General features: G+C 43.8%; 34 non-coding genes across 34 annotated transcripts; 28 read left to right on the top strand and 6 right to left on the bottom strand.

The window, feature by feature from the left end:
- The first annotated feature begins 414 nt into the window (after window positions 1–414).
- Window positions 415–488, top strand: trnat-agu (transfer RNA threonine (anticodon AGU)). Its single transcript has one exon. It is a non-coding gene; the product is annotated as a tRNA-Thr (tRNA).
- A 356-nt stretch (window positions 489–844) lies between these two features.
- trnat-ugu (transfer RNA threonine (anticodon UGU)) lies at window positions 845–918 on the bottom strand. The gene has a single exon. It is a non-coding gene; the product is annotated as a tRNA-Thr (tRNA).
- A 110-nt stretch (window positions 919–1,028) lies between these two features.
- trnat-ugu (transfer RNA threonine (anticodon UGU)) lies at window positions 1,029–1,102 on the top strand. The gene has a single exon. It is a non-coding gene; the product is annotated as a tRNA-Thr (tRNA).
- Window positions 1,103–1,214: 112 nt separating this feature from the next.
- trnat-agu (transfer RNA threonine (anticodon AGU)) lies at window positions 1,215–1,288 on the top strand. The gene has a single exon. It is a non-coding gene; the product is annotated as a tRNA-Thr (tRNA).
- Window positions 1,289–1,765: 477 nt separating this feature from the next.
- trnat-agu (transfer RNA threonine (anticodon AGU)) lies at window positions 1,766–1,839 on the top strand. The gene has a single exon. It is a non-coding gene; the product is annotated as a tRNA-Thr (tRNA).
- A 112-nt stretch (window positions 1,840–1,951) lies between these two features.
- trnap-agg (transfer RNA proline (anticodon AGG)) lies at window positions 1,952–2,025 on the top strand. The gene has a single exon. It is a non-coding gene; the product is annotated as a tRNA-Pro (tRNA).
- Window positions 2,026–2,775: 750 nt separating this feature from the next.
- Window positions 2,776–2,849, top strand: trnat-ugu (transfer RNA threonine (anticodon UGU)). The gene has a single exon. It is a non-coding gene; the product is annotated as a tRNA-Thr (tRNA).
- Window positions 2,850–4,839: 1,990 nt separating this feature from the next.
- trnat-agu (transfer RNA threonine (anticodon AGU)) lies at window positions 4,840–4,913 on the top strand. Its single transcript has one exon. It is a non-coding gene; the product is annotated as a tRNA-Thr (tRNA).
- Window positions 4,914–5,269: 356 nt separating this feature from the next.
- On the bottom strand, window positions 5,270–5,343 carry trnat-ugu (transfer RNA threonine (anticodon UGU)). The gene has a single exon. It is a non-coding gene; the product is annotated as a tRNA-Thr (tRNA).
- Window positions 5,344–5,453: 110 nt separating this feature from the next.
- Window positions 5,454–5,527, top strand: trnat-ugu (transfer RNA threonine (anticodon UGU)). The gene has a single exon. It is a non-coding gene; the product is annotated as a tRNA-Thr (tRNA).
- A 112-nt stretch (window positions 5,528–5,639) lies between these two features.
- On the top strand, window positions 5,640–5,713 carry trnat-agu (transfer RNA threonine (anticodon AGU)). The gene has a single exon. It is a non-coding gene; the product is annotated as a tRNA-Thr (tRNA).
- A 477-nt stretch (window positions 5,714–6,190) lies between these two features.
- Window positions 6,191–6,264, top strand: trnat-agu (transfer RNA threonine (anticodon AGU)). Its single transcript has one exon. It is a non-coding gene; the product is annotated as a tRNA-Thr (tRNA).
- Window positions 6,265–6,376: 112 nt separating this feature from the next.
- trnap-agg (transfer RNA proline (anticodon AGG)) lies at window positions 6,377–6,450 on the top strand. The gene has a single exon. It is a non-coding gene; the product is annotated as a tRNA-Pro (tRNA).
- Window positions 6,451–6,564: 114 nt separating this feature from the next.
- trnat-agu (transfer RNA threonine (anticodon AGU)) lies at window positions 6,565–6,638 on the top strand. Its single transcript has one exon. It is a non-coding gene; the product is annotated as a tRNA-Thr (tRNA).
- Window positions 6,639–6,750: 112 nt separating this feature from the next.
- Window positions 6,751–6,824, top strand: trnap-agg (transfer RNA proline (anticodon AGG)). The gene has a single exon. It is a non-coding gene; the product is annotated as a tRNA-Pro (tRNA).
- Window positions 6,825–7,575: 751 nt separating this feature from the next.
- trnat-ugu (transfer RNA threonine (anticodon UGU)) lies at window positions 7,576–7,649 on the top strand. Its single transcript has one exon. It is a non-coding gene; the product is annotated as a tRNA-Thr (tRNA).
- A 1,715-nt stretch (window positions 7,650–9,364) lies between these two features.
- On the top strand, window positions 9,365–9,438 carry trnat-agu (transfer RNA threonine (anticodon AGU)). Its single transcript has one exon. It is a non-coding gene; the product is annotated as a tRNA-Thr (tRNA).
- A 365-nt stretch (window positions 9,439–9,803) lies between these two features.
- Window positions 9,804–9,877, bottom strand: trnat-ugu (transfer RNA threonine (anticodon UGU)). The gene has a single exon. It is a non-coding gene; the product is annotated as a tRNA-Thr (tRNA).
- Window positions 9,878–9,988: 111 nt separating this feature from the next.
- On the top strand, window positions 9,989–10,062 carry trnat-ugu (transfer RNA threonine (anticodon UGU)). The gene has a single exon. It is a non-coding gene; the product is annotated as a tRNA-Thr (tRNA).
- Window positions 10,063–10,174: 112 nt separating this feature from the next.
- On the top strand, window positions 10,175–10,248 carry trnat-agu (transfer RNA threonine (anticodon AGU)). Its single transcript has one exon. It is a non-coding gene; the product is annotated as a tRNA-Thr (tRNA).
- A 365-nt stretch (window positions 10,249–10,613) lies between these two features.
- Window positions 10,614–10,687, bottom strand: trnat-cgu (transfer RNA threonine (anticodon CGU)). Its single transcript has one exon. It is a non-coding gene; the product is annotated as a tRNA-Thr (tRNA).
- A 110-nt stretch (window positions 10,688–10,797) lies between these two features.
- trnat-ugu (transfer RNA threonine (anticodon UGU)) lies at window positions 10,798–10,871 on the top strand. Its single transcript has one exon. It is a non-coding gene; the product is annotated as a tRNA-Thr (tRNA).
- A 1,990-nt stretch (window positions 10,872–12,861) lies between these two features.
- On the top strand, window positions 12,862–12,935 carry trnat-agu (transfer RNA threonine (anticodon AGU)). Its single transcript has one exon. It is a non-coding gene; the product is annotated as a tRNA-Thr (tRNA).
- Window positions 12,936–13,300: 365 nt separating this feature from the next.
- Window positions 13,301–13,374, bottom strand: trnat-cgu (transfer RNA threonine (anticodon CGU)). The gene has a single exon. It is a non-coding gene; the product is annotated as a tRNA-Thr (tRNA).
- A 110-nt stretch (window positions 13,375–13,484) lies between these two features.
- trnat-ugu (transfer RNA threonine (anticodon UGU)) lies at window positions 13,485–13,558 on the top strand. The gene has a single exon. It is a non-coding gene; the product is annotated as a tRNA-Thr (tRNA).
- A 112-nt stretch (window positions 13,559–13,670) lies between these two features.
- Window positions 13,671–13,744, top strand: trnat-agu (transfer RNA threonine (anticodon AGU)). Its single transcript has one exon. It is a non-coding gene; the product is annotated as a tRNA-Thr (tRNA).
- A 115-nt stretch (window positions 13,745–13,859) lies between these two features.
- Window positions 13,860–13,933, top strand: trnat-ugu (transfer RNA threonine (anticodon UGU)). Its single transcript has one exon. It is a non-coding gene; the product is annotated as a tRNA-Thr (tRNA).
- Window positions 13,934–14,045: 112 nt separating this feature from the next.
- On the top strand, window positions 14,046–14,119 carry trnat-agu (transfer RNA threonine (anticodon AGU)). The gene has a single exon. It is a non-coding gene; the product is annotated as a tRNA-Thr (tRNA).
- Window positions 14,120–14,662: 543 nt separating this feature from the next.
- Window positions 14,663–14,736, top strand: trnat-ugu (transfer RNA threonine (anticodon UGU)). Its single transcript has one exon. It is a non-coding gene; the product is annotated as a tRNA-Thr (tRNA).
- A 111-nt stretch (window positions 14,737–14,847) lies between these two features.
- On the top strand, window positions 14,848–14,921 carry trnat-agu (transfer RNA threonine (anticodon AGU)). The gene has a single exon. It is a non-coding gene; the product is annotated as a tRNA-Thr (tRNA).
- A 112-nt stretch (window positions 14,922–15,033) lies between these two features.
- Window positions 15,034–15,107, top strand: trnat-agu (transfer RNA threonine (anticodon AGU)). Its single transcript has one exon. It is a non-coding gene; the product is annotated as a tRNA-Thr (tRNA).
- Window positions 15,108–15,472: 365 nt separating this feature from the next.
- Window positions 15,473–15,546, bottom strand: trnat-ugu (transfer RNA threonine (anticodon UGU)). The gene has a single exon. It is a non-coding gene; the product is annotated as a tRNA-Thr (tRNA).
- Window positions 15,547–15,656: 110 nt separating this feature from the next.
- Window positions 15,657–15,730, top strand: trnat-cgu (transfer RNA threonine (anticodon CGU)). Its single transcript has one exon. It is a non-coding gene; the product is annotated as a tRNA-Thr (tRNA).
- A 112-nt stretch (window positions 15,731–15,842) lies between these two features.
- Window positions 15,843–15,916, top strand: trnat-agu (transfer RNA threonine (anticodon AGU)). The gene has a single exon. It is a non-coding gene; the product is annotated as a tRNA-Thr (tRNA).
- The last annotated feature ends 634 nt before the right edge of the window (window positions 15,917–16,550 follow it).

Genomic DNA, 16,550 nt, shown 5'->3' on the forward strand with positions numbered 1-16,550 from the left:
TGCCCCCTGCTGCAGATGTCTCTTTCCGATTGGCTACGTGAACAGAAATTAGATCTGGAGAGCTGAGAGAGTCTTGCAGAAAGCTACCAGTTAGCCATTGAGCACAGTCAAAAGAGTGCTTTGCAAAACAAACAAAGCTTTTACAGTAAAGTGCGGGAATCCACCCTTGCCAAGGGAAATAGAGTTGTTTTGAGGACTTGTTCAGACTCACCCTGTTGAATCAGTCTCAAAAGCTTCTCCTTCACCTTATGATGTTTCCACTGACGTCATTGAAGAAGTGAGGAACAGGAAGTTACTTGTTGGACTATTTGACCATACCCTACATTTATAGTGCACAAAAGTTAAAAAATCGAACTCGTCTCCGTCTGCAGTACCAGGTAATACCAGGTATTACCGGTTTGCCTGACAGCAGGAGGTGCTGTGGCTTAGCTGGTCAAAGCACCTGTCTAGTAAACAGGAGATCCTGGGTTCAAATCCCAGCAGTGCCTTCCTGTTACCATTTGAAACCATCTTCTTCAAAGTGTTCATTGCGTTCTTAATCTTACAGTTGGGAAATCTTTCAAAGTCTTTGTATGTGCTCAGTTATCCACCTCACGGTACTCTTGAGAGCTTTAAAAATTTCTTTTCACCTGATGCAAGAAGCTTCTTCAGTTGTGGAACAAATGCTGGAGGGTCCCAGGCATTAAAGCGCTAGTGGAGCTTCTGAGGGTTGTTCACCCAATATTGATGTCTTGGGCATGTCTAAATCTTCATTGTGTCCTCTTCTTGGAAACAAAGCATAACTCCCAATGCTTCCCGCCATAAGCACTCATTAATGAAATGTAATGGCATTGGTAGGAATGCAAGGCACTGCTGGGATTTGAACCCAGGATCTCCTGTTTACAAGACAGGCGCTTTGGCCAGCTAAGCCACAGCGCCTTGAGATGTGTGCCTCTGGCTACTGTCCAACAGCTGGTGGGGAAAAATGCGACAAACTGATTCAAACCTGTGACTGCTGAGGTTACTTGGTTTTTCCGTTCCCTGAAGGAGGCACTGTAGCTTAGCCGGTCAAAGCACCTGTCTTGTAAACAGGAGATCCTGGGTTCAAATCCCAGCAGTGCCTGCTGAGCTATTTCAAAATAAGTGATTTTGTGTAGGCAACTTTTCCTCAATGTCAAAATAAAAGAAAGTTGGGTGTTGAATCTCAGGTATTACCAGTTTGCCTGACAGCAGGAGGCGCTGTGGCTTAGCTGGTCAAAGCACCTGTCTAGTAAACAGGAGATCCTGGGTTCAAATCCCAGCAGTGCCTTCCTGTTACCATTTGAAACCATCTTCTTCACAGTGTTGATTGCATTCTTAATCTTGCAGTTGGGAAATCTTTCAAAGTCTTTGTATGTCCTCAGTTATCCACCTCACGCTCCTCTTGAGAGCTTTAAAAACTTCTTTTCACCTGATCCAAGAAGCTTCTTCAGTTGTGGAACAAATGCTGGAGGGTCCCAGGCATTAAACCGCTAGTGGAGCTTCTGAGGGTTATTCACCCAATATTGATGTCTTGGGCATGTCTAAACCTTCATTGTGTCCTCTTCTTGGAAACAAAGGAGAGAAAGCATAACTCCCAATGCTTCCCGCCATCCTGTTTACGAGACAGGTGCTTTGGCCAGCTAAGCCACAACGCCTTGAGATGTGTGCCTCTGGCTACTGTCCAACAGCTGGTGGGGAAAAATGCGACAAACCAATTCAAACCTGTGACTGCAGAGCTTACTTGGTTTTTCCGTTCCCTGAAGGAGGCACTGTAGCTTAGCTGGTCAAAGTGCCTGTCTAGTAAACAGGAGATCCTGGGTTCAAATCCCAGCAGTGCCTGTTGAGCTATTTCAAAATAAGTAATTTTGTGTAGGCAACTTTTCCTCAATGTCAAAATAAAAGAAAGTAAGCTGTTGAATCTCAGGTATTACCGGTTTGCCTGACAGCAGGAGGCGCTGTGGCTTAGCTGGTCAAAGTACCTGTCTAGGAAACAGGAGATCCTGGGTTCAAATCCCAGCAGTGCCTTCCTGTTACCATTTGAAACCATCTTCTTTAAAGTGTTGATTGCATTCTTAATCTTGGAGTTGGGAAATCTTTGAAAGTCTTTGTATGTCCTCAGTTATCCAGCTCACGGTACTGTTGAGAGTTTTAAAAACTTCTTTTCATCTGATCCAAGAAGCTTCTTCAGTTCTCGAACAAATGCTGGAGGGTCCCAGGCATTAAACCGCTAAGAGATAAGATAAGATAAGATAAAACTTTATTAATCCCTCGGGTGGGTTCCTCTGGGAAATTTGTTTTCCAAAAGCACAGCACCGACAGAAGTTACAGAGTTAAGAATATTATATATATATATATATATATATATATATATATATATATATATATATATAAATACAAAGACATATATAGATAAAATATACAAAGGGGATAAATAGAATAAATAGGAATAAAAGTAAAAATAAAAATACAAGTGAATTGCACATTTCAAGTATAGTGGAGCTTCTGAGGGTTGTTCACCCAATATTGATGTCTTGGGCATGTCTAAATCTTCATTGTGTCCTCTTCTTGGAAATGAAGGAGAGAAAGCATAACTACCAATGCTTACCGCCATTAGCACTCATTAATGAAACGAGACAGTCGCTTTGGCCAGCTAAGCCACAGCGCCTTGAGCTGTGTGCCTCTGGCTACTGTCCAACAGCTGGTGGGGAAAAATGCGACAAACCGATTCAAACCTGTGACTGCAGAGGTTACTTGGTTTTTCCCTTCCTTGAAGGAGGCGCTGTAGCTTAGCCGGTCAAAGCACCTGTCTTGTAAACAGGAGATCCTGGGTTCCAATCCCAGCAGTGCCTGTTGAGCTATTTCAAAATAAGTAATTTTGTGTAGGCAACTTTTCCTCAAAAATAAATAAAAGAAAGTAAGCTGTTGAATCTGAAGTTTGGAGGCACTAAAGATTTAGCAAAGGACACCCGAGCAGCTGTGCACCACATGCAGAAAAAAAAGATTCCAAACTGAAAGTGTACTAAAACATGACACTGTGCAACTGTAACAACAGACATAAATGGACCAGTATAGAAACTGGGTGAGGCAGGGTTATATTGAGCTTTCGTCCCAAAAGTACTGTAAAGTTTCTGCAAATCATTCAAGTTACTGATAAGAGAAGGTAAGACTGTTAGGTGTTGTGTTAAAATAAATGCAGAAGAGTTCTCTATTAAAAACAGCAAAAGGAGGTGTTCTAGTGTTCTTGTTTCCTCTTATGTTATGGAAAAGTGTATAGGCAGCAGGAATTTGATTCAGGTCTCGGTTTTTCTTGATGATGTCACTCCTTTCTCAGCTACACTTGAGAACCATGAGGAACGATCGCTGAAGGGCCTCCATAGGATGAAAGAATTTACTTTAAAGCTGTCGCCAGAGAAATGTCAGTTCTTCAGGACATCTGTCCAATATCTCGGCCTTGTTGTATCATCAGAAGGGGTCAAAACAGATCCAGCTGCCCTCACTACCTGGCCAAGACCAGCTAACATCAAGTAGCTTAAGTCTTTCCTTGGGTTCACTGGATATTACAGGAGGTTTATAAAAGACTATGCCAAGCTTGCAATACCCCTTAATCACTTAAGTGCTGGTTGCCTCCCACTGAAGAGAAAATCCAGTCTGTCTGGCAGAAACCACAAGGTTTCTACCAGTGCGGATCTCAAAAAGCCTTTTCATGAAAAATGGACCCCAACCGCTGAAGATACTTTTAAGACATTGATTCTCAAGCTCACAACAGCTCCTGTTCTGGGGTTTGCAGATCCAAAGAGACATTATATTGTGCACACCGATGCAAGCGCCCATGTTCTCGGTGCAGCCCTATGTCAAGAACAGGAGAGCAAGTTAAGAGTCATTGCCTGTGCCAGTAGGGGTCGCTCCAAGTGTGAGCAAAGGTACCCTGCACACAAGCTTGACTTCCTGTCTGTGAAGTGGGCTGTCACCCAGAACGTTTTCCGCTATCTCTATGGAGCAAAATTTACAGTGATGACAGACAATAATCCACTCACATATGTTTTAACATCTGCAAAGTTGGACGCAGTAGGGCATTGGTTGGCCGTACTTTCCAGTTTTGATTTTGACATTGAGTATAACGCTGGGAAGGACAACCAAGATGCAGATGGGCTGTTGAGACGTCCGTATCAGCATGACTGTGATATATCTGATCAGAGTTCTAATGATGAGGGAAATGCCATTGAAGGCTTTACTGCACAGCTCTTGCGCCGCAACAAAGAGCCTGATTTTCCAACCGAGGCAGTAAAGGCAGTATGCAAGAGACATGAGTATTCCTCAACTCTTGAGGAGGAGGCAGCAGTACCATCGTCTGCACGAGTACAATGTTTGGCTATTGGAGCCTCTGCAATACCAGCAGATTTCTATCAAACTGATGTAGCTGGGCCATGCCCCCTGCTGCAGATGTCTCTTTCCGATTGGCTACGTGAACAGAAATTAGATCTGGAGAGCTGAGAGAGTCTTGCAGAAAGCTACCAGTTAGCCATTGAGCACAGTCAAAAGAGTGCTTTGCAAAACAAACAAAGCTTTTACAGTAAAGTGCGGGAATCCACCCTTGCCAAGGGAAATAGAGTTGTTTTGAGGACTTGTTCAGACTCACCCTGTTGAATCAGTCTCAAAAGCTTCTCCTTCACCTTATGATGTTTCCACTGACGTCATTGAAGAAGTGAGGAACAGGAAGTTACTTGTTGGACTATTTGACCATACCCTACATTTATAGTGCACAAAAGTTAAAAAATCGAACTCGTCTCCGTCTGCAGTACCAGGTAATACCAGGTATTACCGGTTTGCCTGACAGCAGGAGGTGCTGTGGCTTAGCTGGTCAAAGTGCCTGTCTAGTAAACAGGAGATCCTGGGTTCAAATCCCAGCAGTGCCTTCCTGTTACCATTTGAAACCATCTTCTTCAAAGTGTTCATTGCGTTCTTAATCTTACAGTTGGGAAATCTTTCAAAGTCTTTGTATGTGCTCAGTTATCCACCTCACGGTACTCTTGAGAGCTTTAAAAATTTCTTTTCACCTGATGCAAGAAGCTTCTTCAGTTCTCGAACAAATGCTGGAGGGTCCCAGGCATTAAAGCGCTAGTGGAGCTTCTCAGGGTTGTTCACCCAATATTGATGTCTTGGGCATGTCTAAATCTTCATTGTGTCCTCTTCTTGGAAACAAAGCATAACTCCCAATGCTTCCCGCCATAAGCACTCATTAATGAAATGTAATGGCATTGGTAGGAATGCAAGGCACTGCTGGGATTTGAACCCAGGATCTCCTGTTTACAAGACAGGCGCTTTGGCCAGCTAAGCCACAGCGCCTTGAGATGTGTGCCTCTGGCTACTGTCCAACAGCTGGTGGGGAAAAATGCGACAAACTGATTCAAACCTGTGACTGCTGAGGTTACTTGGTTTTTCCGTTCCCTGAAGGAGGCACTGTAGCTTAGCCGGTCAAAGCACCTGTCTTGTAAACAGGAGATCCTGGGTTCAAATCCCAGCAGTGCCTGCTGAGCTATTTCAAAATAAGTGATTTTGTGTAGGCAACTTTTCCTCAATGTCAAAATAAAAGAAAGTTGGGTGTTGAATCTCAGGTATTACCAGTTTGCCTGACAGCAGGAGGCGCTGTGGCTTAGCTGGTCAAAGCACCTGTCTAGTAAACAGGAGATCCTGGGTTCAAATCCCAGCAGTGCCTTCCTGTTACCATTTGAAACCATCTTCTTCACAGTGTTGATTGCATTCTTAATCTTGCAGTTGGGAAATCTTTCAAAGTCTTTGTATGTCCTCAGTTATCCACCTCACGCTCCTCTTGAGAGCTTTAAAAACTTCTTTTCACCTGATCCAAGAAGCTTCTTCAGTTGTGGAACAAATGCTGGAGGGTCCCAGGCATTAAACCGCTAGTGGAGCTTCTGAGGGTTATTCACCCAATATTGATGTCTTGGGCATGTCTAAACCTTCATTGTGTCCTCTTCTTGGAAACAAAGGAGAGAAAGCATAACTCCCAATGCTTCCCGCCATCCTGTTTACGAGACAGGTGCTTTGGCCAGCTAAGCCACAACGCCTTGAGATGTGTGCCTCTGGCTACTGTCCAACAGCTGGTGGGGAAAAATGCGACAAACCAATTCAAACCTGTGACTGCAGAGCTTACTTGGTTTTTCCGTTCCCTGAAGGAGGCACTGTAGCTTAGCTGGTCAAAGTGCCTGTCTAGTAAACAGGAGATCTTGGGTTCAAATCCCAGCAGTGCCTGTTGAGCTATTTCAAAATAAGTAATTTTGTGTAGGCAACTTTTCCTCAATGTCAAAATAAAAGAAAGTAAGCTGTTGAATCTCAGGTATTACCGGTTTGCCTGACAGCAGGAGGCGCTGTGGCTTAGCTGGTCAAAGTACCTGTCTAGGAAACAGGAGGTCCTGGGTTCAAATCCCAGCAGTGCCTTCCTGTTACCATTTGGCTACTGGCTACTGTCCAACAGCTGGTGGGGAAAAATGCGACAAACCGATTCAAACCTGTGACTGCAGAGGTTACTTGGTTTTTCCGTTCCCTGAAGGAGGCGCTGTAGCTTAGCCGGTCAAAGCACCTGTCTAGTAAACAGGAGATTCTGGGTTCAAATCCCAGCAGTGCCTGTTGAGCTATTTCAAAATAAGAAATTTTGTGTCTGCAACTTTTCCTCAATGTCAAAATAAAAGAAAGTTGGGTGTTGAATCTCAGGTATTACTAGTTTGCCTGACAGCAGGAGGCGCTGTGGCTTAGCTGGTCAAAGTACCTGTCTAGGAAACAGGAGATCCTGGGTTCATATCCCAGCAGTGCCTTCCTGTTACCATTTGAAACCATCTTCTTCACAGTGTTGATTGCATTCTTAATCTTGGAGTTGGGAAATCTTTCAAAGTCTTTGTATGTCCTCAGTTATCCAGCTGACGGTACTGTTGAGAGTTTTAAAAACTTCTTTTCATCTGATCCAAGAAGCTTCTTCAGTTCTAGAACAAATGCTGGAGGGTCCCAGGCATTAAACCGCTAACAGATAAGATAAGATAAAACTTTATTAATCCCTCGGGTGGGTTCCTCTGGGAAATTTGTTTTCCAAAAGCACAGCACCGACAGAAGTTACAGAGTTAAGAATATTATATATATATATATATATATATATATATATATATATATATATATATATATATATAAATGCAAAGACATATATAGATAAAATATACAAAGGGGATAAATAGAATAAATAGGAATAAAAATAAAAATAAAAATACAAGTGAATTGCACATTTCAGGTATAGTGGAGCTTCTGAGGGTTGTTCACCCAATATTGATGTCTTGGGCATGTCTAAATCTTCATTGTGTCCTCTTCTTGGAAACGAAGAAGAGAAAGCATAACTACCAATGCTTACCGCCATCAGCACTCATTAATGAAACGAGACAGTCGCTTTGGCCAGCTAAGCCACAGCGCCTTGAGATGTGTGCCTCTGGCTACTGTCCAACAGCTGGTGGGGAAAAATGCGACAAACCGATTCGAACCTGTGACTGCAGAGGTTACTTGGTTTTTCCCTTCCTTGAAGGAGGCGCTGTAGCTTAGCCGGTCAAAGCACCTGTCTTGTAAACAGGAGATCCTGGGTTCCAATCCCAGCAGTGCCTGTTGAGCTATTTCAAAATAAGAGATTTTGTGTAGGCAACTTTTCCTCAAAAATAAATAAAAGAAAGTAAGCTGTTGAATCTGAAGTTTGGAGGCACTAAAGATTTAGCAAAGGACACCCCAGCAGCTGTGCACCACATGCAGAAAAAAAAGATTCCAAACTGAAAGTGTACTAAAACATGACACTGTGCAACTGTAACAACAGACATAAATGGACCAGTATAGAAACTGGGTGAGGCAGGGTTATATTGAGCTTTCGTCCCAAAAGTACTGTAAAGTTTCTGCAAATCATTCAAGTTACTGATAAGAGAAGGTAAGACTGTTAGGTGTTGTGTTAAAATAAATGCAGAAGAGTTCTCTATTAAAAACAGCATAAGGAGGTGTTCTAGTGTTCTTGTTTCCTCTTATGTTATGGAAAAGTGTATAGGCAGCAGGAATTTGATTCAGGTCTCGGTTTTTCTTGATGATGTCACTCCTTTCTCAGCTACACTTGAGAACCATGAGGAACGATCGCTGAAGGTCCTCCATAGGATGAAAGAATTTACTTTAAAGCTGTCGCCAGAGAAATGTCAGTTCTTCAGGACATCTGTCCAATATCTCGGCCTTGTTGTATCATCAGAAGGGGTCAAAACAGATCCAGCTGCCCTCACTACCTGGCCAAGACCAGCTAACATCAAGTAGCTTAAGTCTTTCCTTGGGTTCACTGGATATTACAGGAGGTTTATAAAAGACTATGCCAAGCTTGCAATACCCCTTAATCACTTAAGTGCTGGTTGCCTCCCACTGAAGAGAAAATCCAGTCTGTCTGGCAGAAACCACAAGGTTTCTACCAGTGCGGATCTCAAAAAGCCTTTTCATGAAAAATGGACCCCAACCGCTGAAGATACTTTTAAGACATTGATTCTCAAGCTCACAACAGCTCCTGTTCTGGGGTTTGCAGATCCAAAGAGACATTATATTGTGCACACCGATGCAAGCGCCCATGTTCTCGGTGCAGCCCTATGTCAAGAACAGGAGAGCAAGTTAAGAGTCATTGCCTGTGCCAGTAGGGGTCGCTCCAAGTGTGAGCAAAGGTACCCTGCACACAAGCTTGACTTCCTGTCTGTGAAGTGGGCTGTCACCCAGAACGTTTTCCGCTATCTCTATGGAGCAAAATTTACAGTGATGACAGACAATAATCCACTCACATATGTTTTAACATCTGCAAAGTTGGACGCAGTACCATCGTCTGCACGAGTACAATGTTTGGCTATTGGAGCCTCTGCAATACCAGCAGATTTCTATCAAACTGATGTAGCTGGGCCATGCCCCCTGCTGCAGATGTCTCTTTCCGATTGGCTACGTGAACAGAAATTAGATCTGGAGAGCTGAGAGAGTCTTGCAGAAAGCTACCAGTTAGCCATTGAGCACAGTCAAAAGAGTGCTTTGCAAAACAAACAAAGCTTTTACAGTAAAGTGCGGGAATCCACCCTTGCCAAGGGAAATAGTTGTTTTGAGGACTTGTTCAGACTCACCCTGTTGAATCAGTCTCAAAAGCTTCTCCTTCACCTTATGATGTTTCCACTGACGTCATTGAAGAAGTGAGGAACAGGAAGTTACTTGTTGGACTATTTGACCATACCCTACATTTATAGTGCACAAAAGTTAAAAAATCGAACTCGTCTCCTTCTGCAGTACCGGGTAATACCAGGTATTACCGGTTGGCCTGACAGCAGGAGGCGCTGTGGCTTAGCTGGTCAAAGTGCCTGTCTAGTAAACAGGAGATCCTGGGTTCAAATCCCAGCAGTGCCTTCCTGTTACCATTTGAAACCATCTTCTTCACAGTGTTGATTGCGTTCTTAATCTTGCAGTTGGGAAATCTTTCAAAGTCTTTGTATGTGCTCAGTTATCCACCTCACGGTACTCTTGAGAGCTTTAAAAATTTATTTTCACCTGATGCAAGAAGCTTCTTCAGTTCTCGAACAAATGCTGGAGGGTCCCAGGCATTAAACCGCTAGTGGAGCTTCTGAGGGTTGTTCAACCAACATTGATGTCTTGGGCATGTCTAAATCTTCATTGTGTCCTCTTCTTGGAAACGAAGGAGAGAAAGCATAACTCCCAATGCTTCCCGCCATCAGCACTCATTAATGAAATGTAATGGCATTGGTAGGGAGGCAAGGCACTGCTGGGATTTGAACCCAGGATCTCCTGTTTACAAGACAGGCGCTTTGGCCAGCTAAGCCACAGCGCCTTGAGATGTGTGTCTCTGGCTACTGTCCAACAGCTGGTCGGGAAAAATGCGACAAACCGATTCGAACCTGTGACTGCAGAGGTTACTTGGTTTTTTCCCTTCCCTCAAGGAGGCACTGTAGATTAGCCGGTCAAAGCACCTGTCTTGTAAACAGGAGATCCTGGGTTCAAATCCCAGCAGTGCCTGTTGAGCTATTTCAAAATAAGTAATTTTGTGTAGGCAACTTTTCCTCAATGTAAAAATAAAAGAAAGTAGGCTGTTGAATCTCAGGTATTACCGGTTTACCTGACAGCAGGAGGTGCTGTGGCTTAGCTGGTCAAAGTGCCTGTCTAGTAAACAGGAGATCCTGGGTTCAAATCCCAGCAGTGCCTTCCTGTTACCATTTGAAACCATCTTCTTCAAAGTGTTGATTGCAATCTTAATCTTGGAGTTGGTAAATCTTTCAAAGTCTTTGTATGTCCTCAGTTATCCAGCTCACGGTACTGTTGAGAGTTTTAAAAACTTCTATTCGTCTGATCCAAGAAGCTTCTTCAGTTCTGGAACAAATGCTGGAGGGTCCCAGGCATTAAACCGCTAGTGGAGCTTCTGAGGGTTGTTCACCCAATATTGATGTCTTGGGCATGTCTAAATCTTCATTGTGTCCTCTTCTTGGAAACGAAAGAGAGAAAGCATAACTCCCAATGCTTCCCGCCATCAGCACTCATTAATGAAATGTAATGGCATTGGTAGGAATGCAAGGCACTGCTGGGATTTGAACCCAGGATCTCCTGTTTACGAGACAGGTGCTTTGGCCAGCTAAGCCACAGCGCCTTGAGATGTGTGCCTCTGGCTACTGTCCAACAGCTGGTGGGGAAAAATGCGACAAACCGATTCAAACCTGTGACTGCAGAGCTTACTTGGTTTTTCCCTTCCCTGAAGGAGGCACTGTAGCTTAGCCGGTCAAAGCACCTGTCTTGTAAACAGGAGATCCTGGGTTCCAATCCCAGCAGTGCCTGTTGAGCTATTTCAAAATAAGTAATTTTGTGTAGGCAACTTTTCCTCAAAAATAAATAAAAGAAAGTAAGCTGTTGAATCTGAAGTTTGGAGGCACTAAAGATTTAGCAAAGGACACCCCAGCAGCTGTGCACCACATGCAGAAAAAAAAGATTCCAAACTGAAAGTGTACTAAAACATGACACTGTGCAACTGTAACAACAGACATAAATGGACCAGTATAGAAACTGGGTGAGGCAGGGTTATATTGAGCTTTCGTCCCAAAAGTACTGTAAAGTTTCTGCAAATCATTCAAGTTACTGATAAGAGAAGGTAAGACTGTTAGGTGTTGTGTTAAAATAAATGCAGAAGAGTTCTCTATTAAAAACAGCATAAGGAGGTGTTCTAGTGTTCTTGTTTCCTCTTATGTTATGGAAAAGTGTATAGGCAGCAGGAATTTGATTCAGGTCTCGGTTTTTCTTGATGATGTCACTCCTTTCTCAGCTACACTTGAGAACCATGAGGAACGATCGCTGAAGGTCCTCCATAGGATGAAAGAATTTACTTTAAAGCTGTCGCCAGAGAAATGTCAGTTCTTCAGGACATCTGTCCAATATCTCGGCCTTGTTGTATCATCAGAAGGGGTCAAAACAGATCCAGCTGCCCTCACTACCTGGCCAAGACCAGCTAACATCAAGTAGCTTAAGTCTTTCCTTGGGTTCACTGGATATTACAGGAGGTTTATAAAAGACTATGCCAAGCTTGCAATACCCCTTAATCACTTAAGTGCTGGTTGCCTCCCACTGAAGAGAAAATCCAGTCTGTCTGGCAGAAACCACAAGGTTTCTACCAGTGCGGATCTCAAAAAGCCTTTTCATGAAAAATGGACCCCAACCGCTGAAGATACTTTTAAGACATTGATTCTCAAGCTCACAACAGCTCCTGTTCTGGGGTTTGCAGATCCAAAGAGACATTATATTGTGCACACCGATGCAAGCGCCCATGTTCTCGGTGCAGCCCTATGTCAAGAACAGGAGAGCAAGTTAAGAGTCATTGCCTGTGCCAGTAGGGGTCGCTCCAAGTGTGAGCAAAGGTACCCTGCACACAAGCTTGACTTCCTGTCTGTGATGTGGGCTGTCACCCAGAACGTTTTCCGCTATCTCTATGGAGCAAAATTTACAGTGATGACAGACAATAATCCACTCACATATGTTTTAACATCTGCAAAGTTGGACGCAGTAGGGCATTGGTTGGCCGTACTTTCCAGTTTTGATTTTGACATTGAGTATAACGCTGGGAAGGACAACCAAGATGCAGATGGGCTGTTGAGACGTCCGTATCAGCATGACTGTGATATATCTGATCAGAGTTCTAATGATGAGGGAAATGCCATTGAAGGCTTTACTGCACAGCTCTTGCGCCGCAACAAAGAGCCTGATTTTCCAACCGAGGCAGTAAAGGCAGTATGCAAGAGACATGAGTATTCCTCAACTCTTGAGGAGGAGGCAGCAGTACCATCGTCTGCACGAGTACAATGTTTGGCTATTGGAGCCTCTGCAATACCAGCAGATTTCTATCAAACTGATGTAGCTGGGCCATGCCCCCTGCTGCAGATGTCTCTTTCCGATTGGCTACGTGAACAGAAATTAGATCTGGAGAGCTGAGAGAGTCTTGCAGAAAGCTACCAGATAGCCATTGAGCACAGTCAAAAGAGTGCTTTGCAAAACAAACAAAGCTTTTACAGTAAAGTGCGGGAATCCACCCTTGCCAAGGGAAATAGAGTTGTTTTGAGGACTTGTTCAGACTCACCCTGTTGAATCAGTCTCAAAAGCTTCTCCTTCACCTTATGATGTTTCCACTGACGTCTTTGAAGAAGTGAGGAACAGGAAGTTACTTGTTGGACTATTTGACCATACCCTACATTTATAGTGCACAAAAGTTAAAAAATCGAACTCGTCTCCGTCTGCAGTACCAGGTAATACCAGGTATTACCGGTTTGCCTGACAGCAGGAGGCGCTGTGGCTTAGCTGGTCAAAGTGCCTGTCTAGTAAACAGGAGATCCTGGGTTCAAATCCCAGCAGTGCCTTCTTGTTACCATTTGAAACCATCTTCTTTAAAGTGTTGATTGCATTCTTAATCTTGGAGTTGGGAAATCTTTCAAAGTCTTTGTATGTCCTCAGTTATCCAGCTCAGGGTGCTCTTGAGAGCTTTAAAAACTTCTTTTCATCTGATCCAAGAAGCTTTTTCAGTTCTAGAACAAATGCTGGAGGGTCCCAGGCATTAAACCGCTAGTGGAGCTTCTGAGGGTTGTTCACCCAATATTGATGTCTTGGGCATGTCTAAATCTTCATTGTATCCTCTTCTTGGAAACGAAGGAGAGAAAGCATAACTCCCAATGGTTCCCGCCATCAGCACTCATTAATGAAATGTAATGGCATTGGTAGGAATGCAAGGCACTGCTGGGATTTTAACCCAGGATCTCCTGTTTACGAGACAGGTGCTTTGGCCAGCTAAGCCACAGCGCCTTGAGATGTGTGTCTCTGGCTACTGTCCAACAGCTGGTGGGGAAAAATGCGACAAACCGATTCAAACATGTGACTGCAGAGCTTACTTGGTTTTTCCGTTCCCTGAAGGAGGCACTGTAGCTTAGCCGGTCAAAGCACCTGTCTTGTAAACAGGAGTTCCTGGGTTCAAATCCCAGCAGTGCCTGTTGAGCTATTTCAAAATGAGTAATTTTGTGTAGGCAACTTTTCCTCAATGGCAAAATAAAAGAAAGTAAGCTGTTGAATCTCAGGTATTACCGGTTTGCCTGACAGCAGGAGGCGCTGTGGCTTAACTGGTCAAAGCGCCTGTCTAGTAAACCGGAGATCCTGGGTTCAAATCCCAGCAGTGCCTTCCTGTTACCATTTGGCTACTGGCTACTGTCCAACAGTTGGTGGGGAAAAATGCGACAAACCGATTCAAACCTGTGACTGCAGAGCTTACTTGGTTTTTTCCCTTCCCTCAAGGAGGCGCTGTAGCTTAGCCGGTCAAAGCACCTGTCTTGTAAACAGGAGATCCTGGATTCAAATCCCAGCAGTGCCTGTTGAGCTCTTTCAAAATAAGTAATTTTGTGTAGTCAACTTTTCCTCAATGTAAAAATAAAAGAAAGTAGGCTGTTGAATCTAAGGTATTACCGGTTTACCTGACAGGAGTAGGCGCTGTGGCTTAGCTGGTCAAAGTGCCTGTCTAGTAAACAGGAGATCCTGGGTTCAAATCCCAGCAGTGCCTTCCTGTTACCATTTGAAACCATCTTCTTCAAAGTGTTGATTGCATTCTTAATCTTGGAGTTGGGAAATCTTTCAAAGTCTTTGTATGTCCTCAGTTATCCACCTCACGGTCCTCTTGAGAGCTATAAAAACTTATTTTCAACTGATCCAAGAAGCTTCTTCAGTCCTGGAACAAATGCTGGAGGGTCCCAGGCATTAAACCACTAGTGGAGCTTCTGAGGGTTGTTCAACCAATATTGATGTCTTGGGCATGTCTAAATCTTCATTGTGTCCTCTTCTTGGAAACGAAAGAGATAAAGCATAACTCGCAATGTTTCCTGCCATCAACACTCATTAATGAACTGTAATGGCATTGGTAGGGAGGCAAGGCACTGCTGGGATTTGAACCCAGGATCTCCTGTTTACGAGACAAGCGCTTTGGCTAGCAAAGCCACAGCTAGCTGTGTGCCTCTGGCTACTGTCCAACAGCTGGTGGGGAAAAATGCGACAAAGCGATTTAAACCTGTGACTGCAGAGGTTACTTGGTTTTTCCGTCCCTGAAGGAGGCACTGTAGCTTAGCCGGTCAAAGCACCTGTCTTGTAAACAGGAGATCCTGGGTTCAAATCCCAGCAGTGCCTGTTGAGTTATTTCAAAATAAAAATTTTGTGTCGGCAACTTTTCCTCAATGTCAAAATAAAAGAAAGTAAGCTGTTGATTCTCAGGTATTACCGGTTTGACTGACAGCAGGAGGCGCTGTGGCTTAGGTGGTCAAAGTGCCTGTCTAGTAAACAGGAGATCCTGGGTTCAAATCCCAGCAGTGCCTTTTGAGCTCTTTCAAAATAAGTAATTTTGTGTAGTCAACTTTTCCTCAATGTAAAAATAAAAGAAAGTAGGCTGTTGAATCTCAGGTATTACCGGTTTACCTGACAGCAGGAGGCGCTGTGGCTTAGCTGGTCAAAGTGCCTGTCTAGTAAACAGGAGATCCTGGGTTCAAATCCCAGCAGTGCCTTCCTGTTACCATTTGAAACCATCTTCTTCACAGTGTTGATTGCATTCTTAATCTTGCAGTTGGGAAATCTTTCAAAGTCTTTGTATGTCCTCAGTTATCCACCTCACGGTACTCTTGAGAGCTTTAAAAACTTCTTTTCACCTGATCCAAGAAGCTTCTTCAGTTCTGGAACAAATGCTGGAGGGTCCCAGGCATTAAACCGCTAGTGGAGGTTCTGAGGGTTGTTCAACCAACATTGATGTCTTGGGCATGTCTAAACCTTCATTGTGTCCTCTTCTTGGAAACGAAGGAGAGAAAGCATAACTCCCAATGCTTCCAGCCATCAGCACTCATTAATGAAATGTAATGGCATTGGTAGGGAGGCAAGGCACTGCTGGGATTTGAACCCAGGATCTCCTGTTTACAAGACAGGTGCTTTGGCTAGCTAAGCCACAGCGCCTTGAGCTGTGTGCCTTTGGCTACTGTCCAACAGCTGGTGGGGAAAAATGCGACAAACCGATTCAAACCTGTGACTGCAGAGGTTACTTGGTTTTTCCCTTCCTTGAAGGAGGCACTGTAGCTTAGCCGGTCAAAGCACCTGTCTCGTAAACAGGAGATCCTGGGTTCAAATCCCAGCAGTGCCTGCTGAGCTATTTCAAAATAAGTCATTTTGTGTAGGCAACTTTTCCTCAATGTCAAAATAAAAGAAAGTTGGGTGTTGAATCTCAGGTATTACCAGTTTACCTGACAGCAGGAGGCGCTGTGGCTTAGCTGGTCAAAGTGCCTTTCTAGTAAACAGGAGATCCTGGGTTCAAATCCCAGCAGTGCCTTCCTGTTACCATTTGAAACCATCTTCTTCACAGTGGTCATTGCATTCTTAATCTTGGAGTTGGGAAATCTTTCAAAGTCTTTGTGTGTCCTCAGTTATCCACCTCATGGTCCTCTTGAGAGCTTTAAAAACTTCTTTTCACCTGATCCAAGAAGCTTCTTCAGTTCTAGAACAAATGCTGGAGGGTCCCAGGCATTAAAGCGCTAGTGGAGCTTCTGAGGGTTGTTCAACCAATATTGATGTCTTGGGCATGTCTAAATCTTCATTATATCCAAATTTGGGATTTGATCCAAGGATCGCCTGTTTGTAAACTAAGTCAATGCACCTCCTGCTGGATGGGTTTGGCTACACAGCAAAGGACACCCTTGTAGCTCTACTCAATCCATATAAAGAATATCATGAAAAGAATAATGTCAAAAACAAGAATATTAAATCAGAATGTCAAATATGAGCCGTGGTACATGTGTCAAAGTAAAGCTCAACCCAGTAACAGATGGGAATAATGAAGTGAACTGAGGGACTGGAACCATTTTACTACATCCAAAGACTCGGGCTGAGCATTTAGGATCTGACTTAGTCAGAGCGACACTGTGTTCACACAGTGGAGACTCACCAATCACAAAAGGTTTCCTCTT

Source organism: Neolamprologus multifasciatus, chromosome 13 (assembly GCF_963576455.1).
Source record: "Neolamprologus multifasciatus chromosome 13, fNeoMul1.2, whole genome shotgun sequence".
NCBI lineage: Eukaryota > Metazoa > Chordata > Actinopteri > Cichliformes > Cichlidae > Neolamprologus > Neolamprologus multifasciatus.